This window comes from Schistocerca serialis, unplaced genomic scaffold (genome assembly GCF_023864345.2).
Source record: "Schistocerca serialis cubense isolate TAMUIC-IGC-003099 unplaced genomic scaffold, iqSchSeri2.2 HiC_scaffold_1393, whole genome shotgun sequence".
Taxonomy (NCBI): Eukaryota; Metazoa; Arthropoda; class Insecta; order Orthoptera; family Acrididae; genus Schistocerca; species Schistocerca serialis.
The window spans coordinates 15,485,227-15,511,340 of NW_026047617.1; the positions used below are offsets into that span (position 1 = coordinate 15,485,227).

General features: G+C 42.9%; 1 protein-coding gene across 4 annotated transcripts in view; it reads right to left on the minus strand.

The window, feature by feature from the left end:
• The window catches only part of LOC126442619 (uncharacterized), a 140,050-nt gene that overhangs the window by 109,181 nt on the left and 4,755 nt on the right, over positions 1–26,114 (minus strand). Inside the window, exon 1 of one of the 4 annotated variants that reach the window (XM_050090702.1) lies at positions 19,240–19,868. The exons of 1 other annotated variant lie outside the window; for it this stretch is intronic. The gene's annotated coding sequence lies outside the window, so the exon portion shown is untranslated. Of the gene's footprint in view, positions 1–19,239; positions 19,870–26,114 lie in introns of those variants that run through there. 2 more of the 4 variants (XM_050090703.1, XM_050090706.1) reach the window with 2 other exon arrangements.

Here is a 26,114-nt window from a genome sequence, read left to right on the forward strand (position 1 = left end):
TTCGGCCTTGCCTCTCCGGGATGCTTTTCCATTGGGACGACTGGGCTTTGGTTTCGACGTCACAACCGTAAACCCGTGTTTCGTCACCAGGTATGACCCATTTCAGCAAATCAGGATCATCATTATCGCAAGTCAAGAGCTCCTGAACGATGCTCAAACGACGGTTTTTCTGAACAAAATTGAGAAGTTTCGAAACAAACTTCGTTAACACTTGTCTCATGCCCAAAATATCCAAAAAACAACTGCATGACACGAGCCGACCGATATGCCAACATCCTCAGCAGCTTGTCTTACGGTAATTCGACTATCTTCCAAAACAATTTTCTTCACAGCTTCGACGTTATCATCTGTTGTTGATGTGCTGAGGTGGCCAGAGCGAGGTTCGTCAGTGGCATCTCGGCTATCTTGGAAAGCTTGTACCACTTGTAAACTTTTTTTTCACTTAGAGCAGACTCACCGTATGCCACTGTCAACATCTGAAGTTTTTTAGACCACTTGATTCCATTTTTCATAAAAAAATTGATTATACAAATTCTTTGCTCCATTTTTTGTAATAATCGGAAATAGTCGAGCACACTAAAACACGTCTAACCTTTCTATCTGTCAAAAACAAACTTGAAACTGTGAACGTATGTTCGGGACGTGTGTACCAACATAACAAAACAAAAAGATCGATAACCGGATGTACGTTGTCCGCGCAATTTGAAAAGTCACCTTAATTTTTGAACAGCCCTCGTATAAAATTCTGCCATTTTGACAGTAATGAGAATAGCGATAAATGCAGACAAAGCCATCCTGGTATTGACGTTGGTGCTATGTTTGAAGAAAAAGAAGAAGAAGAAGAAGAAAGAAAGAAGAAGAAGGTCACTGGTCCAGGAAATGGCTTAAAATGAGAGATTTACACATCAAAATCAGCTAAACGGTCCTATTATTATCAGAACCCGATGACGAAATCAGCTTTCTTCGAATGGGCAATAAAACTCTCAAAAACTCGTTACGCGCAGCGTAAAAGAGGAAATTCGTGCGTCACATTCGCTCTTATCTAGCCACGCACGTGTCAAACAAGCCTATACACGTGCCAAGAAAGTTTGTCAATTTAACCTTACTTTTGAAGCAGACGCTTTTTTGTGTATTCTGCATTTTGGCACTTGCGGGAATGGCTGAAAGTGCAGATACAGTATTTGTAACAGGACTCTGGAACAATGTTTAAAGAACGAGACCCTGGTACAGGGAATGGTTAAAAATGAGAGAGAAATACACACACACGAAAAGCCGTAAACGACAGTGACCCGTTAGTAACTCCGTCCTCACACTGAAAAAAAAAGAAAAAAAAGCGCCAAGTATTGTACGCGCAAAATTATTCTCTTCTACTTTCTCCTCTGACGCGGAAGAACCGAAGGACTTCGATTTATTTTATGTCATGGCACTCACTCTTGTATGTTATACGTAAAACATCGATTTTGTTCATAAACCCTTGCTACCTAGTATATGGCTGGGAAAGATGTGATACCTCTATCATTTTGATAATTGTCAGTGCTATTTTGTTTTTGTCCTCGATCGTATATTCCACAGTTGTGGAAACTCACAATACAGTGTGATAAATCGTAATAAAGCAATTTTCACTAAACATGCGCTGCGTATCATCGACACAACCAACGTCCGCCATCTTGTCAAATTTTCCGCCAATCAGAATTTCTCGCACACACGTTAAGCACGATCTAAACTTGACAAACATGCCAAGCTTCACCGAACACGGCGAAATATACGCATCAAAAACAGTTTTGCATCACCGACAACGGCGAAATATACGCATCAAAAACAGTTTTGCATCACCTAAGTACCGAGAGTTTTGGACCTGTACAGAAAATTGGAACAGAGAGCAACATAAACAGCATTTCCGCCCTTTTTACTGCTCATGAAGAACACACATTGCGTGTTGTACCACCATACAGCGAGACCTTGGAGAGGTGTTCGTCTACATTGCTGTACACACCGGTATCTCAAATACCCAGTAGCACGTCCTATTGCATTGATGCATGCCGGTATTCGTCGTGGCATACTCTCCACAAGTTCATCAAGGCACCGTTGGTCCAGATTGTTCCACTCCTTAACGGCGATTCGCCGTAGATCCCTCAGTGTGGTTGGTGGGTCACGTCGTCCATTAACAGCCCTTTTCAGTCTATCCCAGGCATGTTCGATATTCATGTCTGGAGAACATGTTGACCACTCTGGTCGAGCGATGTCGTTATCCTGAAGAAAGTCATTCACGAGATGTGCACGATGGGGGCGCGAATTGTCGTCCAGGAAGACGAATGCCTCGCCAATATGCTGCCGATGCGGTTGCACTATCGGCAGGAGGATGGCATTCACGTATTGTTCAGCTGTTACGGCGCCTTCCATGACCACCAGCGGCGTACGTGGGTCCCACATAACGCCACCCCAAAATAGCAGGGAACCCCCACCTTGCTGCACTCGCTGGACAGTGTGTCTAAGGCGTTCAGCCTGACGGGGTTGCATCCAAACACGTCTCCGACGATTGTCTGGTTGAAGGCATATGCGGCACTCATCGGTGATGAGAACGTGATGGCAATCCTGAGCGGTCCATTCGGCATGTTGTTGATCCCACCTGTACCGCGCTGCATGGTGTCGTGGTTGCAAAGACGGACTTCGCCATGGACATCGGGAGTGAAGTTGCGCATCATGCAGCCTATTGTGCACAGTTAGAGTCGTAACACGACGTTCTGTGACTGCACGAAAAGCATTATTCAACACAGTGGTGATGCTGTCAGGGTTCCGTAGGTAGCGGCCATCCATTGCAGTAGCAGCCCTTGGGCGGCCTGAGCGAGGCACGTCATCGACAGTTCCTCTCTCTCTGTGTCTCCTCCGTGTCCGAACAACATCGCTTTGGCTCACTCCGAGACGTCTGGACACTTCCCTTGTTGAGAGCCCTTCCTGGCACAAAGTATAAATGCGACGCGATCGAGCCGTGGTATTAACCGTCTAGGCACGGTTGAACTACAGACAACACGAGCCGTGTGCTTCCTTCCTGGTGGAATGACTGGAACTGATTGGCTGTCGGACTCCCTCCGTCTAATAGGCGCTGCTCATGCATGGTTGTTTACATCTTTGGGCGGGTTTAGTGACATCTCTGTTCAGTCAAAAATGGTTCAAATGGCTCTGAGCACTATGGGACTTAACTGCTAAGATCATCAGTCCCCTAGAACGTAGAACTACTTAAACCTAACTAATCTAAGGACATCACACACACCCACACCCGAGGCAGGATTCGAACCTGCGACTGTAGCTGTCGCGCAGTTCCAGACTAAAGCGCCTAGAACCGTGCGGCCACAGTGGCCAGCTTCTGTTCAGTCATAGGGACTGTGTCTGTGATACAATATCCACAGTCAACGTCTATCTTCAGTAGTTTTGGGAACAGAGGTGATGCGAACATAGTGATGTTTAACAAAATGGTCGTTTACGTGGGCCCTTACGTCAGCTTTCCGGCTTTTTCGCTCACTCTCAGGGCCTGCGTGGCTTCACTTACGCCGTGGTCACAGTCGCCCCGATATCGGTCGATTCCGCCGACGACCGACATCAGCCGGAAAAGGCCTATCTTTTCAAATCAGTACGCCATTACGTGCGCGGTCTCGGTGTCATTGCCCGAGCGCACAGACTTCGGATAACTGTCGATGAAATTCACGTCTGTTTTTTTTCGGTCGTAATGGCCGACACGACACGAACCGTGGACTGTGGATAACTGGTGTTTAGTCAAAGGCTGAGTTTTGTTACATCCTGGACATAAAAAATATCATTGGGATATAGCCGCTCGTAACCTATGGAGTGAAATCACTGGTTTTTTGAAACCAAAAGTAGGCAAAATATAATTTGTTCCAGTGACAAGGGTGTGTGTCTCATGCTTTAAGTTATAGTGCTGGATCTGTTTTGTTTATGGTAGGTGGATATTAGCTGTTTACAAATCATTATTACTGCTTAATAATGTTCTTTGCAAATGCGTGTACCTGTGTATTTCTACTTTCAGGATGTATATGCAGACAACAAAAAATTTTCCGATTTTTCCCGGATTTCCCAGTTAAAGCACATTTTCCCACGTGAAAATTACCCTTTGTTCCATGATAGGTGAGAGTATACTTTACCTCAGAGCTGTAAAAATATCAGTCCTTCGAATGGTAAAGGTTTTACCTCGGAGCTGTAAAAATATCAGTCCTTTGAATGGTAAAGGTTTTACCTCGGAGCTGTAAAAATATCAGTCCTTTGAATGGTAAAGGTTTTATACACCAGCGTTGAACTTCCTGGGACTTCAGAGAACGAAAACACTCGGTAAAATAAGTTTTGGAAAGATCTCTGATGTGCAGCAACATTTACGCTCCATATTTTCTTATTCGAATTACGGAAGTATAGTTTCCGAAGCATTGAAATCGAGATTGAAATGCGCGTTTGTTAGCCAATCATAGCTCATGTCACATGATCTCGCCAGCCAATGACAGCAGACATTCAGAGCATAGGACATGTGATGTAGACAGCCAATAGCAGCATCACTGTTAACTGGCGTGATCGTACAAATAGGAAAAGTTAATGGTTTAAATTAATGTACATACTGTAGCTAGACACTGGACTCGCATTCAGAAGGACGATGGTTCAATCCCGCGTCCGGCCATCCTGATTTAGGTTTTCCGTGATTTCCCTAAATCACTCCAGGCAAATGCCGGGATGGTTCCTCCGAAAGGGCACGGCCGACTTCCTTCTCCATCCTTCCCTAATCCGATGAGACCGATGACCACGCTGTCTGGTCTCCTTCCCCAAACCAACCAACCAACCATACTGTAGCTACAAGAAAAGCTAAGGTTTCACATACGATACTGGTCTTTTTGCGTGTGTTACACTTTAAGATACATCACACAAATGTACCAGTAAAATTTTAAATAATGACAATGTCTGGACTTCTGGACTCTTTAAGTTGTTCTAAGTGGCTGGTTCTCAATGCGTTAAGTTTTAAATCGGAGTTAAACGCTCGCTGATTTAAGCATTTCATTGCACATTTTCACGCGTAACATAATTCATCTTGCGTAAAAGGAAATTTACATTGAAAGTAAGGCTTTTCGAAGCACCATTCACAATATTTTCACCGGCCGTTGTGGTCGAGCGGTTCTAGGTGCTTTAGTCTGGAACCGCGCGACATCTACGGTCGCAAGTTTGAAACCTGCCTCGGGCATGGATGAGTGTGATGTCCTTAGGTTAGTTAGGTTTAAGTAGTTCTAAGTTCTAGGGGACTGATGACCTCAGGTGTTAAGTCCCCTAGTGCTCAGAGCCATTTGAACCACAATATTTTCGCGCGACCTGTGAGAAATAGAATCGTTTCAGCAGTTGCCAGAAAGCGCCGGAAAACAGGCGTTACTGCTCGTGGGCAGCTGTGAGGACGCAGGAAGCCCGTATGTTGGTGTATTTAAGAGATATTACACGACGTCATAAAAGAAATAGAACATCGGAGGTTACTAAAGCATCGGAATTTCGTAAACCATACTAAAATGCACAATTCAGCTTAAAGTGCACATTCATATGTCCAGATTCACAATGAAGTAGAACGAACCTGATTTCAGGTTTTCAGGATACAAATTTTCTTAGCATACCAGTATTATCTCATGTTTGGTTCTTTATTATGACATAATGCAATTTGCTTGAAGGACCAGTACTGTATTATCTTATGTTTGGTTCTTTATTATGGCTTAATGTCATACATGCCAGATGATGAAAATGTGCACTTTTAAACCAGTGAACAGTTGATAAAAGCCAATAGTGTGGAATGAAACACTTCGTTTCCAATAAATTGACTGCTTCTGCGAAAAAGATTAACAAAAGCGGCATTTATTTAGAAAACCGACAAAAATAACTTCATCGTTCTGCAAGGCAATTAATGCCGGACTTCCAAAAACAAGGCAATACAGTAAAATCAGAAAACTGAAACAAACAACATATCTTAGCCTTCCGTGATTGTACTTTAATTCACTTAGCAGCTCTCAGCCACAGATACCTGTTTTGTTTTCATTTGACGTTAGAACTGTAAACGAGAAGAAAACAGCAAAATCACTAACCGTAAACACGGCTCACGTGGAGACTAACCCAGCTTGGGCGCGCCAGAAAAAATTTTCCGGGTAACATCTGGCTGCCGGTGCTGTGACCGAGCGGTTCTAGGCGCTTCAGTCCGTAACCGCGCTGCTGCTACGGTCGCAGGTTCGAATCCTGCCTCGGGCATGGATGTGTGTGATGTCCTTAGGTTAGTTAGGTTTAAGTAGTTCTAAGTCTAGGACTGATGACCCCAGATGTTAAATTCCACAGTGCTTAGAGCCCTTTGAACCATTTTGTTACTGCATCTGATACAGCCAACAGCCACGCTTAAAGCAGGAAAAGGTACTGCCCATAGGCAATTCAACTGCGCATGCGCATGTGCCCGCTGGCAACTGCTCAAACGAACTCAAATGTAAACAATTGTGACGTCACGTTCATCGATAGCAATTTACTGGTACGAAGTATTCCACGGTCTTCGCTCTAAAGCCTCTGACCATTTTCCTGTTTATCAGTTCTTACCAGTTAAAATTACATAAAATTCAAAACTGAAGACTAAAACAATGAAAAATTCCCGGAATTCTAAAAATTTCCCTGGTTTTTGTCGGTTTTTGCCCGGATGAAAAAATTCCAGGTTTTTCCCGTATTTCTCGGAGCGTATACACCCTGACTTTTCTCTGTTGTAGGTGTTCAGAGTATTTTGTATTCTAAACTTTATGCGTGTTTTTCAAATGTTTATTGAATGACTGTCATTTACGGGTAAGTGCAGTATGTCTGCACAAATTCAAATTAATTCAACAGAACAGACTTCGAGTAGGCTCCTACCCGGAGAGGTGTGATTCGTGGTCTATTAAAAAAATCCGATAATCACTTTAAATGCAGTCCTGGCTCCAGTATAACTAGAAGTGACACATTGATGTTTCATATCTGGCGATTACATCTTTCCACTCATCAGGCTTATACTGCGTTCTGAGAAGTACAGTTTCAAAATTTGTGTTTGATATGGTGGATGCTATTTACGATGCCCTAAACACTAATTTAAAATCTAATATTTTCACTCTTGCACCACACGTTCCGGTACTACGAAATTTTTAATTTATTCTACGACGAATGCTTCGTACAAATGCATCAAACGATGCTGTAATATTGTTGATTTTCTTTATTACAAGATATACTCCATCTATATAATACTGTCACCAGATATTTTGTTACTTCCTTCCTCATATTCACTGGGCAAGTGTTAAAAGAACATTGAAGGTAACTAGATTCTTATCTGAATATACTGCCAGTACCGCATTAATTTTCACCATAAAGTGAGCTGCTGTGAAACCGCTAATCTACCTTCTATTAATTAAATAATTCTTGTTGATTCAAATTTTGATCCATGCGCCATATAATAGAAACATCTACTTTCACCACGTAAATTATCTACATGTGCTCATAACCTCACTTGTAAACTTTTACACACCAAACTCGCACATCCTCTCACTGTAGAATAATAAACTATACTCTGAACGCGTTTTGGAGAGATCCTGAGTGCGGTGTATTATTGAAACTACAATTAGCACATCGATCAACCAAGAACATTTATAATAATAAATGCCTATCTCCCAATTCCAAACTAAAACACTACCAAACAGTTATCCACCCTGAATCCCTATACGCCTCAGAAGACTAGAATCTGAACAGGAAACGCTTTGCAGATAAACTAGAGACTCGGGAGAGGAAGACCCCGAGAAAAATTCTGGGACCGATCAGAACAGATGGTGAGTATAGAAGGTAATCGAACGAGGAGCTGTACAATCATACCGAGAAAATCACAGATGTAGCCAGGAAGAGGCGCCTCTATTTCTACGGACATATCGCAAGGACGGACCGAACGAGAGTGACCAGCCGACTTCTCAACCACTGGAAGAGCAGAAACATCGTGGCACTGTGGCTGATAGACATCCATGAATAGTGACATTAGAAACCGAGCGCTTCTCAGAAGGACACTAAACAAAAGGTTTCAGGGCAATCAGCCCGCAATGGACAAAGGAGAGAAAGAAAAATCGCCACAGAATGCGGGATATGGCTACGAAGTCTTTCGCGACGTATTTCTTGAATAAAACTCTTGGTGTACACGCCACGTCAGTTCAGGATAAAACTCCACGATTTCGTCCACTACCTCCATGGTCGTACTCAGGGCTAAAACTGACTGTCGTGAACGGTCTTATTTTTCTTTTTTTTTTCTTTATTGAATTTCGATCCCTCTCGAAGAGGGCGGGCTGGCAGCAGCGTAGTATGCCGCTCTTCAGCCTGCAGACTTTGTTAAAAAGATGAAGAGAATAAAAATCGTGGAACTTAAAACATAGAACAAAGGAATGATGATGCGGATAAAATACATACGAAGTAGACACGTAAAAAATAGACAATTTAAAAAAAACCACGGCAACAGTCTGGTTTCTGTTCACTAAGGACATAAAATTCACACACAGTGACAGCATGGATTCTGTTCGCTACACTAGAAAGACGAACAACACTGAACATTCACTGGAACACTGCACTAAAAAGTTGGTAAATGTGACATACCACAGCCGAGAGCAGGTGGGGGGGGGGGGGGGGAACTGGACAGATGATGGGAAAATAAAAAAGGGTGGGAGGAAAGGAAAAGAGAAGGGGGGAGGAGGGGAAAGGAGCCAATGGAGGATGATGACCCATAAAAGGGGTGCGAGGTGCTGGGCAGACGCGACAGGTAGTGGGGAAGGCAGAGGATGGGAATACAAAAGTACTCAAGGGGGGGAGAAGGGAGGTAGGGAGAGGTTTGGTGGGGAGAAAACGGGATGGAAGGGGGGAAGAGGGAGCCCAGGGAAAGGACGGAGGAAAGGAGGGGGGGTGAGGATCAGAGTTGATAGGAGGGATAGATGGAGGGAGAGAGGGCATCATCCGGGAGGGGGAGTTGATGGAAGCCGCCTTGGGAAAGGAGATGAAGGGTGTAGAGGTGGAGGGTAGGGGGGACACAACAGTGGACGCGGCAGGGGGCGGGGATGGGAGAGGAGAGGAGAGGAGCAACCAGGGGGTGAGGGGGATCAAGGCGGCGGGAGGTGTAGAGGAGGTGGATATGTTCGAGGAACAGGAGCAGATGGGGGAAAGGAATGATGTCGTAGAGAATCCACATGGGGGATGGGAGGCAGATATGGAAGGCGAGGCGGAGTGCATGATGCTCGAGGATCTGGAGGAACTTATAGAATTTGGGGGGGAGGGGGAGCAGATATCCAGGTGGGACTGTCATAATAGAGGATGGGACGGCCAGAGAGGTGTTTGAGGAGTCGGACGCGGTTGTGGGCTTTGGATTGGATGGAGCGGAGATGAGGGATCGAGGTGAAGTGACGGTCAATGGTGAGGCCAAGGTAGGTGAGGGTGGGGGAGAGGTCGATGGGATGGGCACAGATGGTAAGGGAGAAATCGAGGAGCCGGAAGGAGCGAGTGGTACGACGTACGAAATGTGAACTGGCGAGGCTCCCACTTTTATATGCAAAGGACGGCTTCTGATTGGCTGGAATACGTCATAGTAACAGCGATATGGCGCATAGTGGTTGCCCTCTACTGCCATAGCTGTAGTTTCTATCCCGCATCGCTTGCAGCGCCATCCCTTGAATCAGGAGGTAAAGTGCGGGAAGTTTTCCTCTGCGATTTTTCTTTATCCACTGCACTCTTCCGGCTGTTGCTAAGTGCGTAACCGTTGTCTCTGTTAAAGTTGTTATCGCTAAGTCTAATTTCGACTGCTTCCCGGATCACAGAGTCCCAGTAATTCGATGTGTGGGCTATTACTCTCGTTTCTTCAAATAAAATCTTATGCTTGTTAAGCAGGCTATGCTCAGCCACCGCTGGTTTTTCCAAATACCTGTTTTCAGGTGGCGCTGGTGCTCGATGCAGTGGTCGGCAACGGTTCTTACCGACTCGCCCACGTAATTCTCGCCGCATTCGCAAGGAATACTATAAATTCCCAGTACCCTTAAGCCGAGACTATCTTTGACTGGTCTCAACATTTCCTTAATTTTCGTGGTCGGAAAACTGCTTTTATTCCTTGCCTCTTTAGGACTTTGCCTATCCTGCTTGTTGTAGCACCGCAAAATGGAAGCCGTGCTGTGTGTTGGTCCACTTCTTGTATATGGCCAGCATCATGTCTTACTTTTTTGGGCAATACAGATTTAATTTCACCGGCAGAATAACCATTCCTCTTAGTCGTCAAATGGTTAATCTCGGGACCAAGGTGGTCCTCGTCGGAAATAGTTCTGGCTCTGTGTACTAAAGTATTCAGCATAGCTCTCTTCTGAAACGCATGATGGAAGCTATGGCTATGCAGATATAAGTCTGTATGCGTTGGCTTCCTGTAAACAGAATTGCCCAGTCGTCCATCCGCTTTTCGCTCCACCAACACATCTAAAAAAGGTAACTTCCCTTCCTTCTCTACCTCCATTGTAAATGTTATGTTTGGATGTACACCATTCAAATGTTCGACGAACTGCTGCAGCGTGTCACTGCCAGATTACTGGGCAAACATCAAGTCCCTCCCCAGGCTGAAAAATTGAATGTCGTGGTCCTTGGCTGGCCCATTCGGAAGAAGAAGAAGAAGAAGCTACAGGGTGTCTCACGAAAGACGTCCGGATTCGTAGTTCTCTGACACCAGTACTTTGCGCATACTCCCTTACACTATGCGCCTGAGTGTAATGGTGTTCTGTTTACAGCTCTCCTGTACAGTTTCCATTTGGTACGGTATACAGGAAGGATCAAAGAGTGTTTCTTGTGTTGAACTATGCAAAAACAGAAACGTATGTGCAATATCGGCTCGAATTCATACGAAAATTTCCCAGTGTTGCACCGTTCCCAATGATGCGACGACACGCAGATTAGTGAAGAAATGTCAGGGCACTGGATCCGAATTACACAAACGAAGGCCTAGACAATCTGGTGTTTTAAGCGAAAATAAATTAGACGAGATCGGGGAGTCCTTGGGAAGATGTCCGAGAAAATCTCGGCGCCGTTTGGCACTGCAGACTGGTTGTCAAGAACATCTGCTCACAGAGCTCAGCACGAGCCGAAATTGAAGCCGTAGAAAATAACGGTAGTGCATCAACTCAGACACTGTTTCTCGACGTCGCTACTGCAACTGGCTGCTACAGTCTGTGCGCGGTGGGCAAGTTGATCCTGAGATGCTTTATTTTCTGATTAAGCCTGGCTGCATTTATTGGGGCACATAAATTCTCAGAGCAGTCGACATTGGAGCTCCGAAAATCCTCGTGAATCACATCAATAATCTCTGCATGATGTGAAAAGTGGAGTGGGGTGTGCAGTTAGTGCAATATTTTTCCACGAGGCAATACGTTCTGAAAGGCATGTAAACAATATATTACTTTTTTTTCGAGAAGCAACACCTAATAAAAAGATGTACGGTTACTTTATACATGACAATGCGAGAACACACGTCGCTAAAGGTTCGATGACAGCAATACGAAGTGTTTTTGATGAAGGGGTAGTTGACTGGCGTCCCCGTTCTCCAGATCTAAATCTGCGTGATCTTTTATCTTTCGACAATTTCAAAAGACAATATGTATGCTACCAATCCCCACACGCTCTAAGAGTTGGAAGACAGGTTTCGGCTGGTACTCTCCCAGACTTCGGCAACCGAAATTCCTGGAGTGTTTGTTGATGTGTTCAGGTTGCTCTTACCACAGGCGGACATCATTCTGAGCACCTACTGTGAATAAAGGGAAGCTTAGGGGGGGTGGGCGTAAGGCGTCAAACGGGCGGACTTGGAGCAGGAGACGCACCACAGGACATTTTAATTTCCACTGGCTATACTTTTACAAATAAATTCGTAAAACTTTGTCAGCATGAGCAGGAAGCATTCAGGATTCACACCCACAGCAGTGGAAGTTCAGATACATAGCAAAAAAATTTCTTTTTTCATGCGAAATTTCATCATATTTCACTTACTGTTGGCTGCAATTGTGCTACGGGTACCCATTTCTTCACAAGAAAGATTCTTAGATGAATTTTGCACTGCTTCTTAAATACAAATTCCTTAACGCAAAACACTAGAATTTTCCAAATCTATTAAAAACTGATAAAAACTGAGACAATTGACTACAAATTTTGAATTTTGACTAAAGACGAAGTTTAAAATGTAACAGCTCATTCATTCTTTATAAATTAGATGAATTCTAGAGTTTCATACACCTGTAAGTATGATTTGTGTGCTGTGCAGAATTCATCGCAAAATCTCTCTTACCTGTAAGAACAAATGTAGTAAGTGAAAAAATTATGAAATTTTACATGTTGTTGTTGTTTTTGTCTTCAGTCCTGAGACTCGTTTGATGCAGCTCTCCATGCTACTCTATCCTGTGCAAGCTGCTTCATATCCCAGTACCTACTGCAGCCTACATCCTTCTGAATCTGCTTAGTGTATTCCTCTGTTGGTCTGCCTCTACGATTTTTACCCTCCACGCTGTCCTCCAATAATAAATTGGTGATCCCTTGATGCCTCAGAACATGTCCTACCAACCGATCCCTTCTTCTAGTCAAGTTGTGCCACAAACTCCTCTTCTCTCCAATTCTATTCAATACCTCCTCATTAGTTATGTGATCTACCCATCTAATCTTCAGCATTCTTCTGTAGCACCACATTTCGAAAGCTTCTATTCTCTTCTTGTCCCAACTATTTATCGTCCACGTTTCACTTCCATACAAGGCTACACTCCGTACAAATACTTTCAGAAACAACTTCCCGACACTTAAATCTATACTCGATGTTAACAAATTTCTCTTCTTCAGAAACGCTTTCCTTGCCATTGCCAGTCTACGTTTTATATCTTCTCTACTTCGACCATCATCAGTTATTTTGCTCCCCAAATACTAAAACTCCTTTACTACTTTAAGTGTCTCATTTCCTAATCTAATTCCCTCAGCATCACCCGACTTAATTCGACTACATTCCATTATCCTCGTTTTGCTTTTGTTGATGTTCATCTTATATCCTCCCTTCAAGACACTGTCCATTCCGTTCAACTGCTCTTCCAAGTCCTTTGCTGTCTGTGACAGAATTACATTGTCATCGGCGAACCTCGAGGTTTTTATTTCTTCTCCGTGGATTTTAATACCTACTCCAAATTTTTCTTTTGTTTCGTTTACTGCTTGCTCAATATACAGATTGAATAACATCGGGGAGAGGCTACAGCCCTGTCTCACTCCCTTCCCAACCACTGCTTCCCTTTCATGCCCCTCGACTCTTGTAACTGCCATTTGGTTTCTGTACAAATTGTAAATAGCCTTTTGCTCCCTGTATTTTACCCCTGCCATCTTTAGAATTTGAAAGAGAGTATTCTAGTTTGATTGTCAAAAGCTTTCTCTAAGTCTACAAATGCTAGAAACCGAGGTGAGCTTCCACTAGTTTTTTCATTCGTCTGTATAGAATTCGCGTGAGTATTTTGCAGCCGTAATTTATTAAAGTGATAGTTCGGTAATTTTCACATCTGTCAACACCTGCTTTCTTTGGGATTGGAATTATTATATTCTTCTTGAAGCCTGAGGGTATTTCGCTGGTCTCATACATGTTGCTCACCAGATAGTAGAGTTTTGTCAGGACTGGCTCTCCCAAGGCCGCTAGTAGTTCTAATGGAATGCTGTCTACTCCCAGGGCCTTGTTTCGACTCGGGTCTTTCAGTGCTCTGTCAAACTCTTCATGCAGTATCGTATCTCCTATTTCATCTTCATCTACATCCTCTTCTATTTCCATAATATTGTCCTCAAGTACATCAACCTTGTATAGACCCTCTATATACCCCTTCCACCTTTCTGCTTTCCCTTCTTTGTTTAGAACTGGGTTTCCATATGAGCTCTTGATATTTGTACAAGTGGTTCTCTTTTCTCCAAAGGTCTGTTTAATTTTTCTGTAGGCAGTATCTATCTTACCGCTAGTGAAATAAGCCTCTACATTTGTGCTCTAGCCATCCCTGCTTAACCATTTTGCACTTCCTTTGGATCTCATTTCTGAGACGTTTGTATTCCCTTTTGCCTGCTTCATTTACTGCATTTTTATATTTTCTCCTTTCATCAATTAAATTCAATATTTTTTCTTAGTTTACATGTAAAAAGAAGTTACTTTGTTATGTTTTTGAACTTGCACTGCTACGAGTGTGAATCGTGATTCCTTCCTGTTCATGCTGACAAAGTATTACGAATTTATTTGTAAAAGTATAGACAGTGGTAACTGAAATGTGCTGCGGTGGCTCTCCTGATCCGGGTCGGTTGATCAGATGGCCACGTTGTTCGTGCAACTTAAACTCGGGTGGTGTCCGTGAAGGGGGGGAGGGGGAGGGGGGGTTACGACGGCGGCGCCTCCCGGGCGTCTCTCGTGACACATGCCGTGCAAATTTTCGTAATACATGCGTATAAGGTGGTGGTTGCTTCTGACGCTAATTGGTTGTGAGAGAAGTAAAGTGGTGCCACAAAGTTACAGCGTTTTTAACTTTTCTGGCATGACGTCCTTCCCTTCATCTCATATTCGCAAATTTTGATTGGTAATTTTAATAACTGAAGACAGAGTTACGTTACTCGCCAAAGTCCTTTTTCGTGACATGCATTCGGCGTCTTTTTAATAGCAAATGGCAGTGCAGCGGTCGTCTCCGAGGACAGAGGCGTCGTGGTACCGATCCCATACTACGGGCCTGACATACACCGAAGTGGCAAACAAACTGACACAGGCGTGCGCATTCAAAGAGACACACAGACAACCAGAAAACGGCGCTGCGGTCGGCAACGCCTATGGAAGACAACGACTGTCTGGCGCAGTTGTTGGATCGTTTACTGCTGCTACAATGGCAGGTTATCGAGATTTACGTGAGTTTGAACGTGGCATTATAGTCCCCGCACGAGAGATGGGACACAGGATCTCCGAGGTAGCGATGAAGTGGGGATCTTCCCTTACGACCATTTCACGAGTATACCGTGAATATCAGGTATCCGGTAAAACATCAGGTCTCCCGACATCGCTGTGGCCAGAAAAAGATCCTACAAGAACGGGACCAACGACGACTGAAGAGAATCGCCCAACCTGACATAAGTGCGACCCTTCCGAAAATTGCTGCAGGTTTCAGTGCTGGGCCACGAACAAGTGGCAGCGTGCGAACCGTTCGACGAAACATCATCGATATGCGCTTCCGGAGCAGAAGTCCCACTCGTGTACCCTCGATGACTGCACGACACAAAGCTTTATGTGTCGTCTGGGCCCCTCAACGCCGACATTGGACTGTTGATGACCGGAAACGTGTTGCCTGCTGGGACGAGTCTCGTTTCAAATTGTATCGATTGGACAGATGTGTACGGGTATGGAAACAACCTCATGAATCCAACGACCCTGCACGCCAGCAGGGGACTGTTCAAGCTGGTGGAGACTCTGTAGTGGTGAGGGGCGTGTAGCTCTTGGAGTGATATGGGATCCCTGATACGCCTAGATACAGTTCTCGCAGGTGACAAGTACGTAAGCATCCTGTCTGATCACCTGCATCCATGGACGTGGGCAATTCCAGCGGGTCAATGCGACACCCCACACGTCCAGAATTGCTACAGAGTGGCTCCAGGAACACTCTTCTGAGTTTAAACACTACCGCCGCCCACCAAACTCCCCAGACATGAACATTATTGAGCATATCCGGGATGTCTGGCAACGTGCTGTCAGAAGAGAATCCATCTCGTCGCACTCCTACGGATTCATGGACAGCCGTGCACGGTTCGTGGTGTCCACTCCCTCCAGTTAGTCGAGTGCATCCCACGTCGTGCCGCGGCACTTCTGCGTCCTCGCGGGGGCCCCACACGATATTAGGCAGGTGTAAGTGCTTCAAAGACTGCAATGATGGAATTTAACATACGGAAACAAATAGAATTTGACATGAAATTATACATAGAAAATGATATTGTAAATAAGGAAAAATGGACAAAGTTCTTCGGAATTACAATCCAGGACAGCCTCAAACGGGACATGCATATCGATTCCTTAGCATGTAAGCTGTCGAAGAATGTGTTTCCTATAAATATGATTAGCAAATATTGTAACGGCATGTGTGTACTAAAAACTGCCTATCATGCCCTATTCTCATCAAATTTAAACCATGCTGTAGAAATATGGGGTGCAACAACTCAAGCCAACCTAAGCACATTATTAGTACTACAGAATAAAGCTATCAGAATTATTTGTGGTGCCAAACCTCGAGAATCGTGTCGGAATCTGTTCCCAAAGTTAGGTGTGCTTAACATTATAGGTGTATACATATTGAAAGTTATACTGCTTGTGGAAACAATAAATCCAAATTTCAACTGTGACCTGCACCAGTACGATTCAAGGCTAAAGTTCAGATACCATGTAAATAGCCACAGAACAGCTTTATATGAAAAAAATGTACTTCATGCTGGGCTGAAGCTATCCAATGCCCAACCAAAAAGTCTCACAACCCTTCCCACTAACAAAAGATCAGCTAAAAAGAATTCTAATTGAAAACCCTTTTCATTCCCTAGACAAGTATTATACCCGTATGAAAATTGCTTCATAAGTATGTCAAGCTCATAGTTTTAACTAACCTACAACTAATATAATGTTGATAACAACAATATTTGTAATATTGTGATTGTATACTACCAAATGTAAAATGCATCAAAACGTAAAATTTGTTAATACAAACAAATCTTTAGTTTGTAATTTATAAACTGACGTATTCAGAAAATAATCTGTATGATGTCCTGACACTGTATGATTTCTACGGATTGTATCTGATTATTCGATGTTGAATAAATACTATTATTATTATTATGAGTCTGTGAAAAAAATTTGTTCTGCCTTAGACAAGTCTAGCAAAGTTGCAGGATTGTTCTGTGACCTCATAAAAGCATTTGATTGTGTAAACCATCAATGGCTCCTGTATAAAATGGAAAAATACGGAACTGGAGGTCATGTTTTAGAGTGGTTCAGGTTATACCTCACAAAGAAGAAACACAGAGTAGTTATATCATCAAGCAAGGGAAATTTCTTCTCTGAATGGATGATTATTTCACAAGGTGTTCCACAAGGCTGACTTTTGGTTCCAATTTTATTCTTACTGTACATAAATGACTTGCCACTAAACATAAATTCACACTCAGTTTTATTCACTGATGATACGGCTGCCCTCATCAAAACCAATCACTCACAACAAATTCCCTCAACAGCCACAAATCTATTAGACAGTGTAGAAAACTGGTTCTGACTAAATGTGTTAAAATCGCATATTGGAAAAAAACATTTACTACAGTTCAAAACTATAAACTCTAAGATAAATGAAATTCATATTACCTGCAGTAACCAAGTACTGAAAGAATCAGATTGTGTTAAATTTTTAGGAATCAAAATTTATCCTGGTCTTCATATATAGAAAGCAAATAAGATAAACAGCCTGACCTTTGCTATGAAGATTTTGTCATATTCAACTAGCATGGAGATAAGAAAAGTACTTTATCACAGCTATTTTGAAGCTGTTATAAGGTATGGCATTATCTTTTGGGGTAATACAAGCAAAATCATTAGAATATTAAAATTACAAAAATCAATTGTTAGAAATATGTGTAATGCAAGACCAAAAAAATCTTGTCGCCCACTGTTAAGAAATCTAGTGGTATTAAGTGCCCTCTGTTTGCACATCTCTGAACTGATTATTTTTGTATACAGTAACCGTATGTTATTCGTAGACAACAATATTAAGCATCAATACAGCACTAGGAATAAGACAATGCTTCCTACTCACAGGTTAAAGTCATATGCACAAACCCCACAATAATAGGCATGAAAATCTACAACATGCTAAAAAAGAAACAAATAAATAGCATGGAGCTAGAGCAATTTAAATCAAAGCTGCACAAGTTATTAGCGGAAAAATTTTTATTACTCTGTAGAAGAATTTATGAACGATGATGTGGAAGTCTGAGCAAGGAAACATCACCTGTAAATTAAGCTTAGCAGTTTTGTGTCAAATAAATGATTGTAAAAATATGTCCACTATGCAAACACTGTTGTTATATATTACTTTGTAATTCATGTAAACTGGAGTGTTGATATATTGTTTTTGTAATACTGTATATACAAATTGTAATTGTAATGTAAATGTAATGTTGACGAGTCCCCAGTACATCAGATCTGTGATTTGACTTTGTATGTTACGGGATAATAAACATTCTGATTCTGAAGAACCTCTGACTGAGTCATTTAAAGAATGTTTGATTAGGAAACTTCTTATTGACAATTTTCGTCCATGAATACCATGTTCTCATATTTCCCACCAGAAATGTGCTACAGAAATAATAACATCCACAGATCTATGTAAATAATATCTGTAAGGTTTTGACTCAAAGTTAGTAAGCATCTATGCATTTACATTTTTACTGATGTTTGTTTATTGTATATATCTATATGCATTTTTATGTGAACACAATTTATGACACAGATAACACTGTAGTAAAGTAGTATTAAGACTCATTTATATGCCTGGTTGTAAGCACAGTTTTATAAGACCATGAGATGAACCGATTATGCTTGGCGAGACACAGGCTTGACACACATGGTTTTTGAGGAAGGTTTAATTTCGCGACCACGAATTTCGGGGTTTTGGCTTTCTCTTTTTTTTTTTTTTTTTTGGAGGGGGGGGGGGGGATCTCTCGTGCTTTGTTCTCTGCGGTCGTTTTCCCTTTGTTGCGACTAGGAATTTCACATGTACTGTGCAACATGGAACGGTCGTGGTCTCATATGTGTTGACAGTAATCTTGCACATATGAGCCACTCAGTAGGAATGTTAAACCAGACTGCTGTAGTATATAGCAGCATCATATTTCTATGCAGGCATGGTTTCAATGTAAACAAGTTTAATATTTATGTATTATGTAAATAGTTAGGTATTTAGTACGTCGCTTTCTGGTATTCAGGTAGCAGGGACTCAATTGTAAATAAGATGTAAATTTGTTTACATGTGTCGCAAATAGTGCCACAAGGATAAGTGGACTATCAACAGAACATAGGACACTCAAGAGAGTGCGAAATGTGGACTTCGAAGTGTTTACATATAATTAGGAGAAAGAGATTATAAACAATGGCTAGGTCCAACTCACCGTTTGTTGACGATGTGTAGCAGCCGACGGGAGAGGAACCAACGTCTTCAGCCTCTTCTTGTGGCCTAATCCAATGAGTGATAAAACACTCACACACGCACAGAAAGCAATATAGTGTAGTGCACCATAGTGACATGCTACTTTTCAGGCACAAACTGTCACTAATTTCGCTAAAGACACAGTGCTGGGACGATGTGTTATCGACAACACATAAACAATGCAATCACACACGATCAGACTTTACGGTGCGATGAATAAAATGTGTTAGCAGAGACGTTTAATAAATGCATGCTTAAAAATAAGCGTATAAACGCACTAAATAAGAAACACTGTTGAGACACTTTTGTTGTGGTTATTCAAACCGGGAACGATTTTAAAACAGTATGACAAGCTTCAGTCGTGTGAACTGTTAACGCTCTAGTGAATAAACAGTGACAATTTACATTCATGCTAGAGGGATACTTATCACACAACACAACACGTGCTTATCCGAACCTTTTTCCCAGGACGCTACAGTGTGTAGTGACATATAAAGGACTAATTCTGCCGCGTTTTATGCATTTCATGAACGCAAGAAGCTTCGCGTGGATTGGCACTGCGTGCTTCTGCGCAGCAATGCAATGCAACTCGAATCACGTGCGCGGAATGTGCCTGCCCATATAGTTCCACCGGCCGGCAGCAGGGCGCGCGGCATGCGGCGAGTGATCGGGTGACGTCATCGCTACGAGATGGCGCTAGCTGCCACCTGTTGCTAGAGAGCCTGTACAGGGAGAGAGTGGCCAACCGGACGATACGGCGGACATTTTTCTGCCAAACTCCGGGCGGAACTTTTGAATGGCCAGTAGTGGAGTACAAACTCACCGAATCAAAAGCACAAGACAATATGGCGAAATCATTCGTGAAATGCCTTTCTTTACAGCTATAATATACTCATAGTAGCCTACTACGTACAGCACAGGAAAATTTGATACAGTGACTGTAAAAATTATTCGTTACTTGCATTTATCTCCTTTAAAGTTCGTTTACTAGACATATTGCAATAAAAGTAACGTAAACAAAACAAAAATAGTGTATAGCATTTGTTTTGTATCGGAAGTGCATAACGCTAAAGATTTAACGTACCTGTATTACGTCAGATGAATGAAAGTCGTAAGTAGTTGAAACTTCCTGGCAGATTAAAACTGTGTGCCGGAGCGAGACTCCAACGCGGGACCTTTGCCTTCCGCGGGCAAGCGCTCTACCAACTGAACTACCCAAGCACTTGCCCGCGAAAGGCAAAGGTCCCGAGTTCGAGTCTCGGTCCGGCACACAGTTTTAATCTGCCAGGAAGTTTCATATTAGCGCACACTCCGCTGCAGAGTGAAAATCTCATTCTCGTAAGCAGTTGTTTACTTGTTACATGCAAAAAGTGTGAGACGTATTAGTACTTCTTGTCACGTCTTCAAACTTTTTGCATATCACAAGTAAACAACTGCTTACGACTTTACTGAACACCTCTCGTAGATAACAAACGAAAAAGATTACAAAAATCAGGTAATGTTAAATGTAGGCTACTGTAATAACGACCAAATATAACAAGAAAACTACCGTATCCCTTCTATCCCACAGTAAGTAGGCCTATTAAAAACTGTCTTCAAGAGTACCTACAATTATTTACTACGAAAAATGTTTGAGCAACCACGACAGCCGCGGAAAACGTGCTTACAACTTGCCTGCGTCCATGATGACTGGGTGTTGTGTGCTGTCCTTAGGTTAGTTAGGTTTAAGTAGTTCTAAGTTCTAGGGGACTGATGACCTCAGATGTTAAGTCCCATAGTGCTCAGAGGCAGTGCCTTGCCTGCGTCAACAGTCAGGCAATAATAATACTGAAACCAAAATAATGCCTATTGTTCTGATTCGGAACGAAATAAACTTTGACGCTATAAAGTCGAATGAGCGTGGCACAGCAATTACAGGAACTTCCCGTTTCCAGCAAGGACGTCAGATAATGGCTTCAGAAAAGCTTGTGATGCTACCAGTGTGCACGAACTGTTAAAGAAATAAAAGCTTACAAATGCACTGAATTGTAATAGGCCTATCTGTTTTGCGTGACTAAAAGTACTTAAAAAAACTGCCCACTGCTTTCGTCTTTCTTCATTGCGTGGAAATGCTAACACGCGAAATCCACCTTCGCCTCTATTGGAACAACCAAATGCAGCACAACCTGGCATCGTTTACGAACGTCTGCAGAACGAATTACAGATGTCAAAAACAATACTGTGCAATTGCTAACGTGTTTACTTCAAACATGTAGGCCTACCGACTTCATCACAAAACGCTTCATTATTTCAACTCGTATTTTAGATCCCAAACGCTAATTATGTACTAAAAACGACATACAACTAAATCGAACATGCGTGCACACCGCATAACAAGTCTCTCAATAATTCAGATTCCTTTTAACCGTTTCCAAAAGTCCTCTGAACTTCAATTCAGCTCACAAGCACGGCGAACATAGGAAGCGCGAGAGACGTTTGGCAGAAAAATGGCGCCAAACCTAATCAACCAGTCACGGCCAACTTCACCTGTGGCAACTCCCTCTCTGTACGCAGGCAGGCTCCCTACCTCACATCACACCAGCCGCTGCTGGCCGACGCTCTTCGCTTGTCTGCCCAGTTGAATGAGCGCCGGAAGCTATGACCTCGCACACCGCGCGGCTACTGTCCGCTCAGCCAATACGTTCGCTCGGCGGACTTTTAACTAAATAAATATGCAAAGCAGACACTTTTTTTTTTGACGAGACATGGACAAATACGTGCCAAGAGCACAGTAAAGAATACATTATGTGTGTTTTCTCATTCGTAAAAGGCGTTTACACATGAAGTAACATTTATAGGACTTGTATGATTTGTACGATAATTTGCGGAACTTTTAATGAAATGATTGATAAGTTGAACTTTAAAGATGAAAGACAATTTCCGTAAACATGAACATTAACAAAACTATAATTAAAAAGTAAAACTATCTAAAAGTTTGCCCGCTACCTGACTTTTACATTCAACTGAATTCTACTTTATATTTTCTAACATGTAATGAAACTAAACAGTATCATTCAAGGGGGCAGTGAAATGTTTCTTTTTACGCGTAAACAAATTTAAACCTCAAAAAACTAAAATAATTTATGTAAACCTACGTAAGAAACGCACTTGTAGTTGTTGATGTTGTTGTTGTGGTCTTGAGTCCTGAGACTGGTTTGATGCAGCTCTCCACGCTACTCTATCCTGTGCAAGCTTCTTCATCTCCCAGTACTTACTGCAACCTACATCCTTCTGAACCTGCTTAGTGTATTCATCTCTTGGTCTCCCTCTACGATTTTTACCCTCCACGCTGCCCTCCAGTGCTAAATTGGTGATCCCTCGATGTCTCAGAACATGTCCTACCAACCGATCCCTTCTTCTAGTCAAGTTGTGCCACAAGCTCCTCTTCTCCCCAATTCTATTCAATACCTCCTCATTAGTTATGTGATCTACCCATCTTCTAAAGCTTCTATTCTCTTCTTGTCCAAACTATTTATCGTCCATGTTTCACTTCCATACATGCTGTTGTGGACTGACAAGACAGCCAGTCCACAGTGACGGGTAACCGAAAGGCACGCTCTTAAACTCACGCAGGCTGGCGTGAGGTCTGAAACAGGATACGTAATGAATGCTATAAAGAAAAGTACGTAGCTGCTGGAATACTTAACTTTAATTCACAATTGGTGAACATTGGTCTTGTTACTGTACATGCTTCATTAGATACATAGCAAAGGATAAATGGCGCCTTGCTAGGTCGTAGCAATTGACTTAGCTGAAGGCTATGCTAACTATCGTCTCGGCAAATGAGAGCGTATTTTGTCAGTGAACCATCGCTAGCAAAGTCGGCTGTACAACTGGGGCGAGTGCTAGGAAGTCTCTCTAGACCTGCCGTGTGGCGGCGCTCGGTCTGCAATTACTGACAGTGGCGACACGCCGGTCCGTCGTATACTAGCGGACCGCGGCCGATTTAAACGGCTACCACCTAGCAAGTGTGGTGTCTGGCGGTGACACCACACATGGCTACACTCCATACAAATACTTTCAGAAACGATTTCCTGACACTCAAATCTATACTCGATGTTAATAGATTTCTCTTCTTCAGAAACGCTTTCCTTGCCATTGCCAGTCTACATTTTATATCCTCTCTACTTCGACCATCATCAGTTATTTTGCTCCCCAAATAGCAAAACTCCTTTACTACTTTAAGCCTCTCATTTCCTAATCAAATTCCCGCAGCATCACTCGATTAGATTCGACTACATTCCATTATCCTCGTTTTGCTTCTGTTAATGTTAATCTTATATCCTCCTTTCAAGACACTGTCCATTCCGTTCAACTGCTCTTCCAGGTCCTTTGCTGTCACTGACAGAATTACAATGTCATCAGCGAAACTCAAAGTTTTTATTTCTTCTCCATGGATTTTAAAACGTACTCCGAATTTTTCTTTTGTTTCCTTCACTGCTTGCTCAATATATAGATTGAATAACATTGGGGAGAGGCTACAAGCCTGTCCCACTCCCTTCCCAACCACTGCTTCCCTTTCATGTCCCTCGACTCTTATAACTGCTATCTGGTTTCTGTATGAATTGTAAATAGCCTTTCGCTTCCTGTATTTTACCCCTGCCACCTTCAGAATTTGAAAGGGAGTATTCCAGTCAACATTGTCAAAAGCTTTCTCTAAGTCTACAAATGATAGAAACGTAGGTTTGCCTTTCCTTAATCTAAGATAAGTCGTATAGTGAGTATTGCTTCACGTGTTCCAAAATTTCTACGGTATCGAAACTGATCTTCCCCAAGGTCGGCTTCTACAAGTTTTTCCATTCATCTGTAAAAAATTCGCGTTATTATTTTGCAGCCGTGACTTATTAAACTGATAGTTCGGTAATTTTCACATCTGTCAACACCTGCTTTCTTTGGGTTTGGAATTATTATATTCTTCTTGAAGCCTGAGGGTATTTCGCCTGTCTCATACACCTTGCTCACCAGATGGTAGAGTTTTGTCAGGAGTGGCTCTCCCAAGGCTGTCAATAGTTCCAATGGAATGTTGTCTACTCCCGGGGCCTTGTTTCGACTCAGGTCTTTCAGCGGTCTGTCAAACTCTTCACGCAGTATCATATCTCCTATTTCATCTTCATCTACACTCTCTTCCATTTCTATAATACTGTCATCAAGTACATCGCCTTTGTATAGACCCTCTATATACTCCTTCCACCTTTCTGCTTTCCCTTCTTTGCTTAGAACTGGATTTCCATCTGAGCTCTTGATATTCATGCAAGTGGTTCTCTTTCCTCCAAAGATATCTTTAATTTTCCTGTAGGCAGTATCTATCTTACCCCTAGTGATATGCGGCTCTACATCCTTACATTTGTCCTCTAGCCACCCCTGGTTAGCCATTTTGCACTTTCTGTCGTTCTCATTTTTTAGACGCAGGAGAACCGCAACGGAAATGACCGCGGAGAAGCCCTCGGACGTTGGCGTGCCAGGCACATACAGTCTGCGGCCGCGAGCTCGCCTCCAGTTGTCCACCGGCAATGGGGGGTGAAGCTTTGACAATGCCAGCCACTCGTGCTGGCGAAACGTCAGAAAAATCATCAGATGAACGTCGGCCGAAGAACCCGAGACAGAAGCCAATAGGCAGTTCGTGAACAAGTGGCCACGAAAGCCTTAACAATTTTGTATAAATTCAGTTGCTTCTTATTTGGGGCGCAGCTGTTTAAACTGTGCAGGTATCTGCAAACCAGAGACAGCGTCGCAACCCAGGATGTACTCGAGAAAGCAGCGAAATACTTCTCTGCTCTGTGTTGCTACGCAGTCGATCCGCACCTACGCACTGAGTAAATGCATCAACGTTTTCTTATTATATTGAAATATTGAACATGTGACTGTCATTAGTGGCCGTGCGGTTCTAGGCGCTTCAGTCCGGAACCGTGAGACCGCTACGGTCGCAGGTTCGAATCCTGCCTCGGGCACGGATGTGTGTGATGCCCTTAGGTTAGTTAGGTTTAAGTAGTTCTACGTTCTAGGGGACTTATGACCTCCGAAGTTGAGTCCCATAGTGCTCAGAGCCATTTGAACCATTTGAACTGTCATTAATAAACACTGAACCACCTACCTTTTCGCAAGACTGAATTTGAAAAAAAAAAAAAAGATCCACTTCCTGATGATTCCATTCACACAAACTTGTCACTCTTTCACTCATTTCAACACCATACATCTGCAACTATCCCACGAGACATGCACCAACGAACGGCGTCGCTGTGCACTACTTATTCACTTAGATCAGTCCACTTTACAGCAATCCCTGCCACACACACACACACACCGAAAAACAGCAAACAAGACAGCGGTGTCGATGTCGGCGCTAGGAATACAGTGGCTCAGTAGTTGCCTCCCATAGGTTATGTCAAAGCATCATCGATTGGCTACGGGAAACTGCCGTGCCGCCAACCCATGAGCAGTAGACTGAAAACGCCGTTACTGCCAATGGCCCTGGTCCAGTGGTCGTCGAAATTTTTTTGCTCAAGGGCCAACACTAAGAACACGATGGTGGCACCTCTTGCCGCAGAGTTCCACGACTTTTTATTAACTGCCAAACCACGTAAATGGTGTACTGTGAACCTCCAATAGACCAGCTATAGTAAAGAAGCGAGAGGTTTACCACTCACTTTCTAGCACTTATCGTTAAAGTCGATACTACTCGGACCACTACGTGTAGAATGTTCTCTGTTTCAGATTGTCGCCACCCATAAAGGGTAACATTGTAATCGCCCGACGAAATGTTGCTGCGCTGTCTTTGTAAACAGATGGTTAATAACAGAA